Source organism: Spermophilus citellus (assembly GCF_964194105.1).
Source record: "Spermophilus citellus genome assembly, chromosome: 1".
In the NCBI taxonomy this organism is placed as follows: domain Eukaryota; kingdom Metazoa; phylum Chordata; class Mammalia; order Rodentia; family Sciuridae; genus Spermophilus; species Spermophilus citellus.
The window spans coordinates 23,362,855-23,380,900 of record NC_138182.1 but is presented as its reverse complement, the minus strand read 5'-3'; positions in this window follow the sequence as shown (position 1 = coordinate 23,380,900).

Here is an 18,046-nt window from a genome sequence, read left to right as displayed (position 1 = left end):
TGTTCACCCAAGAGAGAAAATTCAACTTAAACCAGTGAATTGAAGAAAATTATTGAGCTGAGTGTTCTCAGCAAATATTTTCCTTCAAGTTTCAATGTGGTGATTCTCATATGATATCTAAAAAAAATGTCATTTCTTTTTTCCTTCCTATTAGATGTTAAACCATGCAGATATTTTATTGCATCTTTTTGAGCTGCTTCTGCAAGCATAGCAGATTGTTTTTCTTGCAAAAAGTTGCCTAACACATAAAAAGATTTGTAAAAATAGCTATAAAAGTTAAGAATTTGTTTTTGTTTATACTACTTTGGTAATCTGAGAGGAAATATTGATATGATTAAAAATAAAACTAGTATATTTTGAGCATAAGAAATGATATCTAATAAGAGTGAACTCTGTAGAGGGAAATTATAATGGACTCACTAAGTAAATAAAAGCAAAATGCAAAAGAAATGTGATTTACTTATCTAAAACTGCATATTATCTCAGGAAAATATTAATTATATGAAAAGCTGTTTGATGCTTTTAGTGAAATTTATTAAAATCTAATAGGGCATAAAAGAAGAAAATTGGATACTTGGGACTTCCTTATTGTACTTTGCAATGTATCTGCCAGAGTTAATTTCCCATCAGTCACTTCTGGATGTTCTGTAACATCTTTGCATTAACTGCCCTCTCATTCTGTTACTGCTATATTGAGGGATTTTCTGGAGTTCTAATTGATCAGATTAATCAGCATATACACTCAATCTATTTTTATGTTCATTACTCACATTATAAACAGCTTATAATAAATGGGATTTGAAAATGATTCATTGAATTTTAGGCCAATAAGAATCACACATCAACAAGAAATCTATTCAGACACTTTTTAAGAAAAAATAAGAATTAAAAAATAATGTATGAAATTGAAAAGTATCATTTTTAAAGATCACCACAGAAGACCTGAAGTGATCACTATCAGAAAAATAAAAGAATGCATTATCTCTATGAATGATACAGATATGAAATAAATAAGAGAACCTTAGGAATACCATAGACTGACCTAACAAAAAATTTAAAGAATGTTGATACATCCCTTTTAAAACAAAACTTCCAAATTATGACACATAATAATAGAGAATCTTCCAATTACTGGAGTATTGGCAAATGTAATTAGAGCCATTCCCATAGAACAAGGAGAGTACCAGGATAAACAACAAAACAAACAAATCAGGTCAGATGGCTACACTGGTGAATTCTTCCAAACTTTAAAAATAATCAGTTTTTACACAAATCATTCTAGATTGTAGAACAAAGTAAAAATGTCCCACCTGTTTCATGAAGTCTAACATAATCATATACTTGGCAAAGATATTCTGCGAAAGAGAGCTTCCACTTAATCTCATCCATAAACTCAATGCAAAGTTCCTTTAAAAAGCAAGCAAAACAAATTCAAAAGTAGAGCACAAGGAAATTGTAGCACAACTAAAAATGAAAATGATGTGGTTATCATTTAAAATTCAGTGTAATTCACCAAATCTTAAAAAAATGAAGTCATATGATCATCTTAGTAAATGTAGAATATAATTGCATAAAATTCACTATGAAAATCTTTGTAAATTATAAAAATAAAGCAACTTCTTTATTCTATCTTCAGGGAAAAATACTTAGTATAATATATAATGATAAAATATGATGCTATTCCTCTGAACTGAGGGAAAATTTCTACTATCAATTCTAGTTCAGAACTATACCAGAATTCTATCTAAGGCCAAGAATGAAAAATGTATTAATAAAGAAGAAATTCTACCAATATTTACTTATGATAAACATGATTAATAATCCAAAGAAAACATTATAATTAATATCTAACATTTGCAAATTTGCTGTAAACAATTTACATAAGTGATTTTCAATTATATTTTATGTATCATCCACCAGAAAATTAAATATTTAAAAATGGCTATTTGTAATATTATCAGAAAATCACAAATACCTTCAAATAACCAATAAAAGCAAATATAAGTACTTAACACAGAAAAATCACAATATATTCCCAGGTGAAATTAATAGATATAACAATAGAAAATGTTAAAAAGTATTGTGTTCATAATCTATACAAGTTTGTATAATAAATTGTTATTCAAAAGAATTTTAACAATACTCCATCAGGTAGTATGGTAGTAGAGTCCGCACGTTGATAAATTAACAAAACTTTTCTGAAACTTTAATGATCAAAATAACCCCTGCCCCTTTGCTTCCAAAACTCTAGTGACTACTACTCTACTTTCAACCTCTACGAAATTCACTTTTTGAAATTCCACATATAATTCAAATCATGCCAGGTTTACCTTTCTGTGGTTGGTTTATTTCTCTTAAGTAATGTCCTTTATATTCATGGCAGCAAATAACTGGACTTTCTTTTTTCATGGCTGGGTGATATTACATGTTGTACACGTACCACTTTTTCTTTACCCATTTTCCTTTAATGGCTATTGCTAATAGTGCTGCAGTGAATGTAGGAAAATAGGTGTCTATTTCAATCTTGATTTTATAAAGAAATGATGAAAGTTTAAGTTCATGTTAATTATTTTAGTTTCAGTAACAGCCAAAGTCAACATGAATCAGTTCATTCATTATACTTCATAGATATTATAATTATTATGTGTCAATAAAAGTATCCCTAAGGATAGTCAATAGAAACAAAAATAAACAAATGGTATTGCATTAGACTAAATATCTTCTGCACAGCCAAAGAAATAATCAACCAAGTGAACAAAAACTCCAGAGAATGGGAGAAAATATTTGGAACTATGTACATGATATGGGATTAATATCTAAAACATATAAGAAATTTAACTCAATAGCAAGAAAACAACCTACATTAAAAAAAGGGAAAAGGACTTGAACAAACATTTTTTTTTCAAAAAATGAAAAGAAATGACCAATAGGTATTCAAGAAAAATTTCTCATTCCACTAATAATTAGGAAAATGCAAACTAAAACTGGGAGATATCACCACTCACCTATTAGAATAGCTTTAGTTCAAACAAACAAACAAACAAACAAGTATTGGAAAGAATGCCAAGTAAAGAAAAACCTTGCAGATGAATATAGCCATTTGAATTTGGCTGAATTGATAGTTTTACCACTCAACATGTTTATGAGGGTGTTTCAGAAGCAGTCAGTGCAAGTCAGTAGACTGAGCGTACCTAGGTAAGAGCCAACTGGTAGGTGAGGGGGGTGCCCAGACAGAACAAAGGAATTAGAGAAAAGGTGATTTTTTTTCTTTCTCCAGGATCTAGAAAACTCTTCTTCCCTTGTCTTTGGACATCATAAGTCCAGACTCTCAGCCTTTGGTACTCCAGAATTTATACCACTACCCTCCACCCATTCCAGCTTATAAGGCTTCTGGTCTTGGATTGAGAATTACACAATTACCTTTCCTCGTTTTCAGGAAATGGAACTGAAATATGCTACCAGTATCCAGGGTTTTCAGCTTGCAGACTGCCTGATGTGGGACTTCATAGCATTCATAATGATATGAGCCAATACACCTAATAAATCACCTCATTAGGCTATTTCTTTCTACACAGCCATCTTGTTTGTTTCTATATTTCTGAAGAACCCTGATTAATGCAACTATGAACAATGAAGTGAAGCAAATAAAAGAGCATTCTGGTCATTAAATTGTTGTATGCTGTATTAAAGTAGGCTATTTTTTTTTTACTTTATATAAAAGGAAACCTTTTACCATGTTCAAGCATGAGAATTTTGTAAAATATTTATATGGAAAGATATATGCAGTTGCAGTGTGATATGTTTTGAGAATGACAGGAGCATTAACTGGGAATTAACTCACACAATTAATGAATTTAATGAACAAGATCAAGACATATAAAGTAAATAGGATATAATGGGTCAAGGGATTGATCACAGGAGGAGATGAGAGAAACAGAACAGCCTGAGACTACCTAACATATTTTTATTTGGTATAAGTGTCTAGATATTCTTGTCATTTGCCATAATAAGAAAGTAGAAGCAAAAGCCGAACATCCAATTAAAAAAAAAAAAAAAGCCAACAGCACTAGAGAAAATTTGGGGGCCAGCGGGAACCACATCAAAGTTATCATATTGAGGAAAACATGTTTCTACCTGTTTGAAGGATGAAATAAATTTTTCAAAAACGTATTGTCATTGTTGTTAGTTTTTCTTCCAGGCTGATTTACATTCATATTTGTCCATTTGCCATTTTATTAAGTACCACCTGTAAAGCACAGATCAAATATTAAATCCGTGCATTTATAAGAAATTATTTTGTAACTAAACTTTACTTTTTAATGACTTCATTAGAATTTTTCTTGTTTACTATTTGACATAGATCCAAGAGAAATAATATTATGCTAATTTTAGTAAAAATACTGATTATGTTAATAAATATGGGATTGAATTACTCAGTTGAAGTTATATTTAATTTTACAGTTCATACTGAGATAAAGAAGCAAAAGCTAACCTAAAATAAACAGGCTCCTAATGCCATTGTTAGAATTAAAATGCAAATGATCATCGGTTTATACCAACCTCTAAACTCCAAATGCCTTATTAAAATCATCATTGAGGAGGGTATTAAAATAATTTTAGTAATAATTAAAGAAGAAAGACAAAACATATAAGAGAAAAACCTGCATTTGGTTTGGTTTCCAAAAAGACCTGTGATTATTTTAAACTTTTAAAAACTGTTATGTACATGTGTGTGTGTGTGTGTGTGTGTGTGTGTGTGTATACATAGTCCATGTATACATATATGTATTATAAATAATGATATTTATGAAGATATTTTATACATGAACACTGAGGCGCTGAGGAGAAGACCAAGGTAAGTGTTAAGGGTTTGTAACAGGAGCATAATAACTTTGCAAAAAGTGGACTTGAAAATGCAAAGCCTGGTTTATCAGAGAAACAATCTTTCTTTTAAATATGTATGAAGCTGTAAGCAGACAATTTTCCATAATTTATCTCCCTACTGCATGCTATCATTACATCTTCCTGGATAAAGAGATCAGAATGAATTATGTAAATTCTTGATTGTGTTATCAAGCACTCTTGTACCTGGGTAATCATCGCTTGATTCTTTGCAATTTGGAAATAATGACCTCCAGAATACTCACCATCTATTTGTAATCTGCTCAAGGAATCAACGCAAAGATTCTTTTATATTATTAAAGAGTATCCTCAAAGAAGCAGAATTAATTAATTGTGTTTTGTACAAATTGCTCTTTGAAAGAATGGACATTTTTTGAAACACATTTGAACATAAATTGCTTAACATTATTATCCCAAGTATCATTTTAATTGACCTTGGTAAGGCTTTCACATTCTTTTAATATTTCTTGTGTACTGTGAAATCATAAGATTCATGTGTCAATTCCATCAACTAAATATCAATCTATGTAGAACATATTGCACTGAAACACTGTAGGTAGAACAGCTCTGTAAATCATGCAAACTATCTGAAAAAAATACACTTGTGTATATGTTTAACTTTTCTATTGTAATCAGAATTTGAAATTTGTGCCTTTCCCTGTGTAATAAATGCATCACATAGTCCATTAGTAAGCTCTTTGGATATGCTTAAACACTCTATTTCGGGGAAACTGAAAATTTCCTATTAAGTGCCATCTCAGGACACTTGTATAAATTAATAAACTTAGTAAATTCTCCCTATAAAATAACAAGACTCAGATGAAACAAAAGTTTGACTCCTAAGCCTGAAAGATATTGTCTGTCATTTTAAACTAGTAATATTAAATATTGTTCTTTAAAAATTCTTCAACTTCAGCATCTCAGCTGCTCAAGCAGGTTTTCCTTATGGGCAAACATGAAAATGTAGTTTACTGAAGATCATACAAAACCTAACATTAAATCTCGGTAATTTACACTCCCAAATTGTTACGTATATATACACATAACTAAAATAAAAATTAATCTTTTGAGTGGGAACAAATTGAAAAACAAAACAACGGAGAAGATTTCAGGGCTTTGTAATTTTAAGTCATTGCAACTGAATAGGAAAAGGTTATGTGAAAATCCCTCATTGTTGAAAAGTTTTAGAAAATTTGTAGTAACAGCTCAAAATTCATTCTTCCACTTAAATTTGGTTTTTGTTAACTGAATACCTTTTTATTTTGAAAGTCACAAAAAGCATGTTAATAGGATGAATTTGAACACAATTATGAGAAACAAAAAAATTAAAGGGAAAGAGATACAGAGAGAGACGGGGTAGAGGAGAAAGAACGGATGGGTTGCCTGAGAAGAAGATGACAGAGAACAGAGTCTGGGAAAAAACAAATAGGTGAGAGATTAAAGATATGACTTGTAAATCAGGTAAGTGAAAGTAGACTGGGTATGACTGGAAAATAATGAATAATACAAAAATATATCATCCTGGCATATTTGTTAAAATATACAATTTCTAGTGACTTTTTTTTTTTTTTGTAAAATCTGTGCAATTTTTTACCTAGGGGACAAAAGCCACTTTATAATTCTTTCTGTGTAATTAATTGCTTTCTTTATTATGCTGTCTAGAACCACGATAGAACTTTTATCAAAATGTTAAGAGCTTTGACCAAAAATGGATTTTTACATATCACTAAATGCTTTTTCTTTATGGAATCTTTTAAGGTAGACTATTATGAATGTTTTTCATTAATGTTCAAATGTTAAACAAACTTTGCATTTCTAGGATAAACTCTTTTGGTCATGGTAAATAATCTTTTTTCTGTGTTGTTGTATTTGAATTGCACCTTCTAATTAAAAAAAAAGACCTCATTAGAGAATACTTTTAGATTCATAGAAATTTTGCATAGAGTACAGAGTTTTTATACACCCTTTAAATATAAAACCTTTTTTTCTTTTGGTGCCTTGATTACATATTTCAGTCTGCAGAAAATTAGATACATTCTCTCCACTAAGCATTCTTAAGCCAAAACGCTCTTCTATTCTACCAGAAGAAGCCAGTGAGAGTATGTGATCATGCACTGAAATGCAGAAAGCCAGACTCCCATCAGTTTTTTGAGTCATTAGGGAGTGCCAATAAGGAGCATAAGTGGCTACTTTTTTTTCAAGCACATGGTACATTTTCTTTCAATGTATGTGTAATAAATCATTTGGAAATATTACAAGGTTTATAATTTTAATATGCAAAATTATCATCATTAGCTATTTCTGCAGGCCTCTATGTCTTGATAACACTGTGTTTATGCATTCTATTGAGTGCATTATTAGAATAATAATGGGTGTGATTTATGCAGTATGACTTCCAAGATTCCACCTATTTGCCTACTTACAGGTTTTCTGTCTTCATTACACCTTTCTCAATACTGTATCAGCAATAACTGAGTAGTCTATATCTCCTCCTTGAGTAACATTCCAGTAAAGCTTCCCATACAATATACTCCTGATATTGACCTCTGACTCTTCTAGAACACTTTGCATTATTCATTTGAAGATTTTTATATGAGATTTAATCTGTACCTGACTATTCCCATTCATTAGATAACAGTTATTTTGGGAGAAAATCATGACCCAGCATTTTAGCTCTTGTATCCAAATCTCATGTAGAGATCGGAATAAGGAATTAAAAGGAAATGATGAGAATTTCCTTGTATTTGAACATGGTTTACATTTTGAAAATACTGTATGCATATTGACTTTCTCAGACAAGGACATGAAACACCTGGTAGAGAAAGAAGGGTAATTGATTTCCTGCATCTATTATTTCCATTTGTATGATTTCATAAATTCTTAAAGTCCATTATCTAATTATGTTTCATTACTTTCATTTTTTTGATCTGTCACGTTATTTAATTGTGTCTGTCCTTTTTCAAAATTACATTGATAAGTGAAAATTCTTTCACAGCTCATTGCTTTATAATAAAGAATAAATTTGATTTTAAAAGGTATCATTAATACATACTAGATTAATTTGAAACCTTGTTTTCAAGAGAAAATATATATTTTTATTATTTGAATTATTTTAATTTTTGTATATTATATTTATTTGTCATGGTGTGTGTGTGTGTGTGTGTGTGTGTGTGTGTGTATCCACAGAATTTTTGATATGTTGGTATAATTTCCCATTTTTACTAGTGGTAGAAAAATAATTATTTATACATATAACTATACATGTATACTTACATATCTGTGTATAATCCTAAAATTCAGTTATTTTAAAATCTTTATCATAATTGTTTATTTGGTTACAGTTAAACAGACATGTTAGAAGATATTATGAAGAGGTTGTAGTTTTTCAAATTTCATTCATTAGTTTATTGATGTATTTAGCCCTGATAATCCCTGTAGAACTACTGGTTTGATTTCTCTCATTTTAATAGAAATCGATGTATGCTTATCTTAATATTACTAATTGAATACAATTGAATTAAACTTATACACTTTATCTGTCTGTTTTTACTTGGAACAATTTTGAAATCTTTTGTATTATTAGGTATAAAACTATCATATTCTTTTGAGTAAGGGGTACTTCTACACATTAGGTTATGTATCATTGTTTGTTTATATAGTCACCTACTAATGGAAATTTTTTTTCACTTTATGTTTAATAAGTCTAAAGCTGCTGTGAACATTCACGTTTATGTCTTATGTGAAAATATATTTTTATTATTCTTTAGCTTTACAACTAGGACTGGAATGGATGGTTGACATGGAAGATATATTCTTAATATTTTAAGAAATAGTCAAATTTCTATTCAAAATTGTGCCCATTTAAATGCCTAACAAGTGCATAAGAATCTCAGTTATTTACATGTTTCATAACATTTGATATGTTCAATATTTTATTTGAGTTAATTATGAAATATATAGTGATATTTCATTCTTATTTAATTAACATTTCTTTTGTTATATGTAATTCTTATTTAATTAGTATTTCTCTAGTTAATATGAATGTTGAACATATATACGCTTTGATGAGCTTTTTGTTCAAATTATTTTCTTAAAATTTGTTTTTCTTTATGAATTTTTTAACATTCCATTGCCAGCCTCATGACTATTGATATTTTTTTACAAGTCATTATTTGTTTTCTGAGGCTGTATTCTTCATTGGTATTTAGTAGCATTATCTTTTACCATTACATAGTAGTAAAATGCCCTCTTAGTTGTAATAGAAAAAAAAAATCTCTAGGTATTGTTGTATGTCTTCTGGAACCAATAAGGAGCTGACAAAAGCTACCTCAGTCCAGAGTAGAAACTACTGATAAAGGCTTTTCTACATCATGCGTTAATTTTTAAATCTGGTAAAGAAAGAAGCCATATTCCTGTTTTTGCAATAGGTTATAAACTTGGTCCTATACTATTCTTGAAAAGATTATTTTGTACCCATTTAATTGCCTTGACATCTTCATTAGATAACAATTGATCTTATATATTGCAGGTTTATTTAGCAAATCAATTTTGTCCTGCTGTTTACTGCAATGTTATAATACCCCTTAATAGCACATAATAAAGTCAATTCAATGTTTTCTCTCATTTTAAAGGTTGTATTTTATATATGCCAGAAGTTCTATCTTTAATTTTGAAACATCTTGACAATTTCCACAAAATTTTTCGGGGAGATTTTGATTTTAAATGCTTTGAATTTATAAATTAATTTGGGGGAATTCATGTTTCAATAATTTATATTCTTATAATCAAATGCCCATAATACATTTCTTAGTTTATATCTTTGGTTTTTCTCACCAATGTTTTTCATATTTTAATGTATAAATCTTAAATATATTTTATGCATTTTAAAATCTCATATTTTTTATTATTATATTTTACATTATTTCCTGAATTTTAATTCATGATGTTTGTTGGCTAGTTTATAATTATATGAAGATATATTTATCTTGTACCCTCTATCCTTGCTAACCTAAAAGATTTCTTAGCTTAATTTCAATTTTCCTTATATGTTTATATATAGATGAAAATGTCATTTGTAAACAAAGCAGTTTTGCTTCTTTGTCTTTATTCCCAGATTTTTTCACATCAGATGATCTAAAACCTCAAGTGCAATATTGCATAATCATGGCTAGAGCCTGGCTCCCCAACTTAGGTAAGACAATCACTCTTTTATAAATCAATATGTTACTATTTGAAGGATTCTCATAGAGTACTTATAAGATTGAAGTTCAGTTCTGTGTGTATTTTGCTGACAATTTTTATCAAAAATTGATATCAAAGTTTTGAAATGCTTTTGCTATATTACATAACATTGCCATTGGTATTTTTAGTTCCCTTACAAGATTAAATACAACTTTTTAAAAAAAATATTGGGATAAAATTTACATAACAAAATTAACTTTTAAAGTGAGTAATTAACATTGATTTTTTTTATTAATTATGTTCTTTATTTTTTTTTATTGGTTGTTCAAAACATTACATAGTTCTTGATATATCATATTTCACACTTTGATTCAAGTGGGTTATGAACTCCCATATTTACCCCGTATACAGATTGCAGAATCACATCAGTTACACTTCCACTAATTTACATATTGACATACTCATGTCTGTTGTATTCTGCTGCCTTTCCTATCCTCTACTATCCCCCCTTCCCTTCCCCTCCCCTCCCCTCTTCTCTCTCTACCCCCTCTACTGTAATTCATTTCTCCCCCTTGTATTATTTTTCCCTTTCCCCTCACTTCCTCTTGTATGTAATTTTGTATAACCCTGAGGGTCTCCTTCCATTTCCAAGCAATTTCCCTTCTCTCTCCCTTTCCCTCCCACCTCTCATCCCTGTTTAATGTTAGTCATCTTCTCATGCTCTTCTTCCCTACTCTGTTCTTAGTTACTCTCCTTATATCAAAGAAGACATTTGGCATTTGTTTTTTAGGGATTGGCTAGCTTCACTTAGCATAATCTGCTCTAATGCCATCCATTTCCCTCCAAATTCTATAATTTTGTCATTTTTTAATGCAGAGTAATACTCCATTGTGTATAAATGCCACATTTTTTTTTATCCATTCGTCTATTGAAGGGCATCTAGGTTGCTTCCACAGTCTTGCTATTGTGAATTGTGCTGCTATGAACATCGAGGTAGCAGTGTCCCTGTAGCATGCTGTTTTTAGGTCTTTAGGGAATAGACCCAGAAGGGGAATAGCTGGGTCAAATGGTGGTTCCATTCCCAGCTTTCCCAGGAATCTCCATACTGCTTTCCAAATTGGCCGCACCCGTTTGCAGTCCCACCAGCAGTATACAAGAGTAACCTTTTCCCCACATCCTCGCCAGCACTTGTTGTTGTTTGACTTCATCATGGCTGCCAATCTTACTGGGGTGAGGTGGTATCTTAGGGTGGTTTTGATTTGCATTTCCTTGACTGCTAGAGATGGTGAGCATTTTTTCATGTACTTGTTGATTGATTGTATGTCCTCCTCTGTGAAGTGTTTGTTCATGTCCTTGGCCCATTTGTTGATTGGGTTATTTGTTTTCTTATTGTCTAGTTTTTTGAGTTCTTTGTATACTCTGGATATTAGGGCTCTATCTGAAGTGTGAGGAGTAAAAATTTGTTCCCAGGATGTAGGCTCCCTATCTACCTCTCTTATTGTTTCTCTTGCTGAGAAAAAACTTTTCAGTTTAAGAAAGTCCCATTTGTTGATTCTTGTTATTAACTCTTGTGCTATGGGTGTCCTATTAAGGAATTTTGAGCCCGACCCCACAATCTGTAGATCGGAGTCAACTTTTTCTTCTATCAGACGGAGAGTCTCTGATTTGATATCTAGCTCCTTGATCCACTTTGAGTTGACTTTTGTGCATGGCGAGAGGACGGGGATTCAGTTTCATTTTGTTGCATATGGATTTCCAGTTTTCCCAACACCATTTGTTGAAGATGCTATCCTTTCTCCATTGCATGTTTTTAGCTCCTTTATCAAATATAAGATAGTTGTAGCTTTGTGGATTAGTCTCTGTGTCCTCTATTCTGTACCATTGGTCCACCCGCCTGTTTTGGTACCAGTACCATGCTGTTTTTATTACTATTGCTCTGTAATATAGTTTGAAATCTGGTATCGCTATACCACCTGATTCACACTTCCTGCTTAGCATTGTTTTTGCTATTCTGGGTCTTTTATTTTTCCATATGAATTTCATGATTGCTTTCTCTATTTCTACAAGAAATGCCATTGGGATTTTGACTGGCATTGCATTAAACCTATAGAGAACTTTTGGTAATATCGCCATTTTGATGATGTTAGTTCTGCCTATCCATGAACAGGGTATATTTTTCCATCTTCTAAGATCTTCTTCAATTTCTCTCTTTAGGGTTCTGTAGTTTTCATTGTATAAGTCTTTTACCTCTTTTGTTAGGTTGATTCCCAAGTATTTTATTATTTTTGAGGATATTGTGAATGGAGTGGTTGTCCTCATTTCCATTTCAGAGGATTTGTCGATGATATACAGGAATGCCTTTGATTTATGCCTGTTGATTTATATCCTGCCAATTTGCTGAATTCATTTATTAGCTCTAATAGTTTCTTTGTAGACCCTTTTGGGTCTTCTAGGTATAGAATCATGTCATCTGCAAATAGTGATAATTTAAGTTCTTCTTTTCCTATTTTTATGCCTTTAATTTCTTTCGTCTGTCTAATTGCTCTGGCCAGTGTTTCGAGAACTATGTTGAACAGAAGTGGTGAGAGAGGGCATCCCTGTCTTGTTCCAGATTTTAGAGGGAATGCCTTCAATTTTTCTCTATTCAGAATAATGCTAGCCTGAGGCTTAGCATAGATTGCTTTTACAATGTTGAGGTATGTTCCTGTTATCCCTATTTTTTTGAGAGTTTTGAACATAAAGGGATGCTGTACTTTGTCGAATGCTTTTTCCGCATCTATCGAGATGATCATATGGTTCTTATTTTTAAGTCTATTGATGTGGTGAATAACATTTATTGATTTCTGTATATTGAACCAGCCTTGCATCCCAGGGATGAATCCTACTTAATCATGGTGTACAATTTTTTTGATATGATTTTGTATCCGATTCGCCAGAATTTTATTGAGGATTTTTGCGTCTAGGTTCATTAGAGATATAGGTCTGTAGTTTTCTTTCTTTGAAGTGTCTTTGTCTGGTTTAGGAATCAGGGTGATGTTGGCCTCGTAGAATGAATTTGGAAGTTCTCCCTCTTTTTCTATTTGCTGAAATAGCTTGAAAAGTATTGGTATTAGTTCCTCTTTAAAGGTTTTGTAAAACTCTGCTATTTTAGTTGGTAATCTTTTGATGGTTTCTTCCATTTCCTCAATTGATATTGGTCTGTTTAGGTTGTCTATATCCTCCTGTCTCAATCTGGGCAGATCATATGACTTAAGAAATTTATCGATGCCTTCACTATCTTCTATTTTATTGGAGTATAAGGATTCAAAATAATTTCTGATTATCTTCTGTATTTCTGAAGTGTCTGTTGTGATATTGCCTTTTTCATCCTGTATGCTAGTAATTTGAGTTCTCTCTCTTCTTCTCTTCGTTAGCATGGCTAAGGGTCTGTCGATCTTCTTTATTTTTTCAAAGAACCAACTTTTAGTTTTATCAATTTTTTCAATTGTTTCTTTTGTTTCGATTTCATTAATTTCAGCTCTGATTTTAATTATTTCTTGCCTTCTACTTCTTTTGCTGTTGTTTTGCTCTTCTTTTTCTAGGATTTTGAGATGAAGTATGAGATCATTTATTTGTTGGTTTTTTTCTTTTTTTAAGGAATGAACTCCATGCAATGAATTTTCCTCTTAGAACTGCTTTCACTGTGTCCCATAGATTCCGATATGTTGTGTCTGTGTTTTCATTTATCTCTAAGAATTTTTTAATTTCCTCCTTAATGTCTTCTGTAACCTATTGATCATTCAGTAACCTATTGTTCATTCTCCAAGTGATGCATGATTTTTCCTTCCTTCTTTTATCGTTGATTTTCAGTTTCATTCCATTATGGTCAGATAAGATGCATGGTATTATCTCTACTCCTTTATATTGTCTAAGAGTTGCCCTGTGACATAATATATGATCTATTTTTGAGAAGGATCCATGTGCTGCTGAGAAAAAATTGTAACTGCTTGATGTTGGGTGGTATATTCTATATATGTCAATTAAGTCTAGGTTGTTAATTGTGTTATTGAGTTCTATAGTTTCCTTATCCAACTTTTGTTTGGAAGATCTGTCCAGTGGTGAGAGAGGTGTGTTGAAGTCTCCCATGATTATTGTATGGTGGTCAATTAGACTCTTGAACTTGAGAAGAGTTTGTTTGATGAATATAGCTGCACCATTGTTTGGGGCATATATATTTATGATTGTTATGTCTTGTTGGTGTATGGTTCCCTTGAGCAGTATGTAGTGTCCCTCTTTATCCCTTTTGATTAACTTTGGCTTGAAATCTATTTTATTTGATATGAGTATGGACACTCCTGCTTGTTTCCGAAGTCCATATGAGTGATATGATTTTTCACAACCTTTCACCTTCAGTCTATGTATGTCTTTTCCTATCAAATGCGTCTCCTGTAGGCAGCATATTGTTGGGTCATGTTTTGTGATCCATTCTACTAGTGTGTGTCTCTTAATTGGTGAGTTTAAGCCATTAACATTTAGGGTTATTATTGAGATATGGGTTATCCTTCCAGCCATATTTGTTTATTTATGTTACTGAATATGGTTTGTTTTCCTCTTTGATTATTTTCCCCCTTTACTGTCCTACCTCCCACTGTTGGTTTTTCATTGTTATTTCCCATTTCCTCTTCCTGTAATGTTTTGCTGAGGATTTTTTGGAGAGATGATTTTCTAGCTGCAAATTCTTTTAACTTTTGTTTATCATGGAAGGTTTTAATTTCATCTTCCATCTTGAAGCTTAATTTTGCTGGATACACAATTCTTGGTTGGAACCCATTTTCTTTCAGTGTTTGAAATATGTTATTCCAGGATCTTCTAGCTTTCAAAGTCTGTGTTCAGAGATCAGGTGTTATCCTGATTGGTTTACCCCTAAATGTAATCTGCTTCCTTTCTCTTGTAGCTTTTAAAATTCTCTCCTTATTCTGTATGTTGGGCATCTTTATTATAATGTGTCTAGGTGTGGATCTCTTATGATTTTGCACATTCGGCGTCCTGTAGGCTTCTAGGATTTGGGATTCTGTCTCGTTCTTCAAGTCTGGGAAGTTTTCTCGAATTATTTCATTGAATAGATTGCTCATTCCTTTGGTTTGGAGCTCTGTCCCTTCCTGTATCCCAATGACTCTTAAGTTTGGTCTTTTAATGTTATCCCATATTTCTTGGATGTTCTGCTCATGGTTTCTTAACAGTCTTGCTGAGCTGTCTATGTTCTTTTCAAGTTGAAATACTTTGTCTTCATTGTCTGATGTTCTATCTTCTAAGTGCTCTACTCTGCTGGTAGTATTCTCAATTGAGTTTTTAAGTTGGTTTATTGCTTCCTGCATTTCTAGGATTTCTGTTTGTTTTTTTTTTATAACCTCTATCTCCCTGTATAGTTGATCTTTTGCTTCCTGGATTTGTTTATGTAATTCATTGTTGAAGAGGTCTTTCATTGTCTGATTTTGCTGTCTAATGTCTTCCTTGAGACTCCAGATCATCTGAAGCATGTATCTCCTGAATTCTTTATCTGACATTCCATCTGCTGCAGATATTACCTCTTCTAACTTTGAGTTGACCTGCATTGCTTGTGGTCCTTTCTTTCCTTGTCTCTTCATACTGTTTGCATTTCTTTCTGCTTACAGAGACTGTTGTGTTATTGAATTTTCCCCCTATATATTTGTATTACTCTTGTATATTTGCAAAGTCTCCCACGCAGGCGCGGGCAGGGGCTCTGCTCCTCCTCAAATTGGGGCAATGTGCCTACCACATTGGCAGGCCGCTGGGCCTGTTCTGCTGGTTGGTAGCAGGTGCGCCTACCTTGCAGGCGCGGGTAGCGGCTCTGCCCCTCTGCGGGCCGCTAGGCCTGTCCTGTCGGTGGTCACAGTTCCGTCTCCTTTGCAGTCGCCGGCAGCGGCTCTGCCCCTCTGAAGGCCACTGGGCCTGTTCTGCCGGTGGGTCGCAGGTCCACCTACCTTGCAGGCGCGGGCGGCGGCTCTGCCCCTCTGCGGGTCGCTGGGCCTGTTCTGTCAGTGGTCACAGTTCTGCCTACCTTGCAGGCGTGGGGGGGAGCAGCTCTGCCCCTCCGCAGGCCGCTGGGCCTGTTCTGCTGGTGGGTCAGAGGTCCACCTATCTTGCAGGCTTGGGAGGCGGCTCTGCCCTTCTGCAGGCCACTGGGACTGTTCTGTTGGTGGGTCGCAGGTCCGCCTACCTTGCAGGCGTGGTTGGCAGCTCTGCCCCTCCGCAGGCCACCGAGTCTGTTCTGTTGGTGGTCACAGTTCCGCCTGTCTTGCTGGCATGGGGGGAGGGGGCAGCTCTGCCCCTCCGCAGGCCGCTGGGCCTGGTCTGCTGGTGGGTCGCAGGTCCGCCTACCTTGCTGGCGCGGGGGGAGGGCGCACACCTATTTGCATTTAGACAGTTACGCGAAATGGAGTATGTAATGCTTGGCATGAAAGTTGGGGGGAAGGGGAAGGTAGGTGCTCTTGAAAAGAAAGAAGGAGAGGGAGATAGATAGCATAGAGGAGAATGGAAAGAGCAGTAAAACTTGGAAGGGGAGAGAGAGAAGGAAAAGGGAGAGAAAAATTAAAATGAAATAGGAAATAAAATTAGGTCTTAGAGATCCATTTTCTTCTCTTCCCGTAGGCAAAGTTGTGCCCTCTGGGCTGAGTTTTGCCCTCAATGTGTCAACAGTAATCCCTGTAAAGCGGTTCCTGGGAGTCTCTCAATCCTGTTGGTCCAGAGCCATTTCACTTCTATAGCCCCTCCTCCTCTTCCTCCTGCCAGCCAGCCAGGTCCTGCTCACTGGAGGCAGTTCCCCAAGGATTTGGTTACACTTTCAGCCCCACTGAGTGCTCTATTTCCCTAACTACTGAGCACTCTCTCTGTCATTCATCTAAGCCCCAGTGCTGTGGAGCTGTGGTCTGGGAGTCAATTGTTTAATTTTTCCGGACCCCTTTGGTGGGCACAGCTTCGGAATCTGGCAGCTAAGACCATTGGTGTCGCTGCTGGTGGTAATAGGAGTTGGGGGTCGAGGATCCCCTCTACTTCCCTCAGCCCCTACAGTCACAACCACACTGCTGGCGGTAGGAGGAGTTGGGGGTCTGGAGTGTCCTCTGTTTCCCTCCACCCCTACCGTCACACCCTCTGAGTTCGCGGTTGGGGGAGTTGGGGGTGGGGAGTCTTCTCTGCTTCCCTCTGCCCCTACAGTCATGCCCTCGTCACTGGCAGTAGGGGGAGTTGGGGGTCGAGAGTCCTTTGGCCCTTACGGTCACGCCCACGGAGAGATTTTGAAGTTTCCCGGTTGTTTGTATCTGGTGTGGGTGGGAGTCACACACCTGCTAAAGTAGATTCCGCTGGGAAGGAATCTCTTTGGCCGAACTTTAGTGACTTCCCCTCTCTGCTATGGTGGGCCCCTGGCTCCTTGCCGGAGTGTCTGAAGGGAGGGGTGGAAGTGGCTTGTCTCTGGTCTGACACAATCTCTGGTTTTAGTTCCCAGTTCACTATTTCGTAAAGGGTTGGTTAGATTCCCTTCACGCTGTCTCAGGGGGGGAGCCGTTCGCCGGGTGGGCGGGGCTGTTAGTAGAGCTGGGAGGGCACGGGCTGTCTGCTGGGCCAGGCGGGGACACTTCTTGCTGCGTCGGGCTGCCGGGGGCTGCCTGTAGAGCCGGGCAGCTGCGGCCGCGTGGCTAAGATCCGGGCGGGCGGGGTGGCTGTTCGCTGAGTGAATGTGTCCAGCCTGTTCCCGCCAATGAATGTACTAATCATGTCTCAGAGTTGTTGTTCAATTTTCCCGCGCCTCATGATGATTTGTTCTGATGTATGCAAAGCCCCCCGCCCTCTCCAAAAAGTGTACTTAAGCTCTGCTTGACCACTGCTCTGGTCTCTGGGCTGCTCTCCTTTCTTGAGTGGGCACGGAGCCCCAGCATGCTGGTTCAATAAAACTCCCTCCTGCTTATTG